Source organism: Saccoglossus kowalevskii, chromosome 9 (genome assembly GCF_978046115.1).
Source record: "Saccoglossus kowalevskii chromosome 9, keSacKowa6.1, whole genome shotgun sequence".
NCBI lineage: Eukaryota > Metazoa > Hemichordata > Enteropneusta > Harrimaniidae > Saccoglossus > Saccoglossus kowalevskii.
This window is the reverse complement of record NC_140649.1, coordinates 429,637-432,391: the sequence shown is the minus strand read 5'-3', so window position 1 is coordinate 432,391 and position 2,755 is coordinate 429,637.

The following is a 2,755-nucleotide window of genomic DNA, read 5'->3' as shown; positions in this document are numbered from 1 at the left end:
AGATTGAGAGTTTCCTGTCACCCAGATTATTTGGAAATCTGTTTTTCAAAGCTAAATTTAGATAGCACCGCAGTTCTATTCAACCCACACATTTATAATTATAAGCAAACGCTGTTTTATTTTAGAATTATCTTGCGAGCATCATTGTTTGTTGTCATCAGAGTACTTCGCTAGGACCTACAGGACTCTATAGTAAACGTGTTGCTCTCCATGACCAATTTCTACAAAGTACCGAAAAATCTAATTGTTGAAAACATCACTACCGGTAAGTTGAAGATTATGAACTGGAACTCGAAGGCCTCAAAACACATTCTGTGCCCAGGAATATAACGGCACACGGCGTTTGAATCAGTCACAGTACCGACCGTTACATCGCGAGTCATCGAATAGTAGCACCGCAAACCAAGGGTCATTCAATAACCAAACACTCCCTTGCTCCCTTGCTCTGTCCGACTGTGTGCGACCCGAGTCCACGTCGCGAGCTCAGTTTCTATTTACGAAATACCAAATATATTGATACTAATGGGCCCGGCAACGTTAAATTATAATGTGCCACAACGCCATTGAACAATCAATACGTCACTTCCTGAGTCCTATTCGTGAGGTCGTATCTGTGAGGTTCTATTCGTGAGGTATATAGCGTGCGCATACATCAATTGACTGGTTCTGAGTAGAGTGTGTGTGTGTTCTATCGTAAGCATGTTGTTGGCATTGCTCACTGGTTCTGAGTAGATTGTTTGTGTGTTCTATTGCAAGCATTTTGTTGGCATTGCTTACTGGTTCTGAGTAGATTGTGTGTTCTATTGTAAGCATGTTGTTGGCATTGCTCACTGGTTCTGGTTAGATTGTGTGTGTGTTCTATTGTAAGCATATTGGTGGCATTGCTCACTGGTTCTGAGTAGATTGTTTGTGTGTTCTATTGCAAGCATGTTGTTGGCATTGCTTACTGGTTCTGAGTAGATTGTGTGTTCTATTGTAAGCATGTTGTTGGCATTGCTCACTGGTTCTGGTTAGATTGTGTGTGTGTTCTATTGTAAGCATATTGGTGGCATTGCTCACTGGTTCTGAGTAGATTGTGTGTGTTCTATTGTAAGCATGTTGTTGGCATTGCTCACTGGTTCTGGTTAGATTGTGTGTGTGTTCTATTGTAAGCATATTGGTGGCATTGCTCACTGGTTCTGAGTAGATTGTGTGTGTTCTATTGTAAGCATGTTGTTGGCATTGCTCACTGGTTCTGAGTAGATTTTGCGTAAGTTCAATTGTAAGCATGTTGTTGGCATTGCTCACTGGTTCTGGGTAGATTGTGTGTGTTCTATTGTAAGCATGTTGTTGGCATTGCTTACTGGTTCTGAGTAGAGTGTGTGTGTGTTCTATCGTAAGCATGTTGTTGGCATTGCTCACTGGTTCTGAGTAGATTGTTTGTGTGTTCTATTGCAAGCATGTTGTTGGCATTGCTTACTGGTTCTGAGTAGATTGTGTGTTCTATTGTAAGCATGTTGTTGGCATTGCTCACTGGTTCTGGTTAGATTGTGTGTGTGTTCTATTGTAAGCATATTGGTGGCATTGCTCACTGGTTCTGAGTAGATTGTGTGTGTTCTATTGTAAGCATGTTGTTGGCATTGCTCACTGGTTCTGAGTAGATTTTGCGTAAGTTCTATTGTAAGCATGTTGTTGGCATTGCTCACTGGTTCTGGGTAGATTTGTGTGTTCTATTGTAAGCATGTTGTTGGCATTGCTTACTGGTTCTGAGTAGATTGTGTGTTTTCTATCGTAAGCATGTTGTTGGCATTGCTCACTGGTTCTGAGTAGATTGTTTGTGTGTTCTGTTGCAAGCATGTTGTTAGTATTACTCACTGGTTCTGAGTAGATTGTGCATGTGTTCTATTGTGAGCATGTTGTTGGCACTGCTCACTGATGAAAGTAACAATAATCGGGGTAATATGTGCATTTCATGATAATGATAAAGAAAAAAGCTATATGTATACGAATGTTTATTAAAATGTTTTTAAATTTAACTTAGGGTCCCAATTATTTAGATTTGTCTATCCCAACAGGACACGCGTCTTTTGTAAATAGAGTAAATTCATGTGTAAGTGTGTCAAAATCTGTTAACTATAATAATCCCACTTCTGGCTGTACATACACTAAATGTATATCATGACGAACTTTGCAGCAATTAACTTGTGCACGAGTTGCTCAAATATTGGTATCACTGAGACTATGCTATTCAGATCCCAGACATAAAGGAAAAGTCAAGGCTAACAACATAATACTCCCAGGAGAAAGAACTTGGCAAATGTAAGAACATGCCATTTAGAGTTTATTATATATCACTTTTCATTCTCTAGATATTCAACTTTATTATTCAACGGTATTATGTAGACCACTATCTTGGTTCTTCATATCCACTGTTATCAGAAATTGAGAAAATGATTTTATCTATAACTTCCAAAGTTGAACTTAAAATTGGCTGAAAGTTTAGAACATGATACATGTACCGGTTCATATAAAATAGTTGTCATGGAAAATATTCATGAAAATTATGAAACAATAGTCAAGTAGTGTGTAAGTAGATACTATTATTCTTATTTCATATCACTGTATCACAAGTTTCCCAGGTGTGTATTCATAACAAGACTTATTTCACCGTCTGGAACATGTGATGATAATATTCCAACTCTATGGCTGGCACATGATTCAGTGAATCAAGGTGAACACTACTACAGCATTCAAGGAGATGTTATAAGTCAAAGTG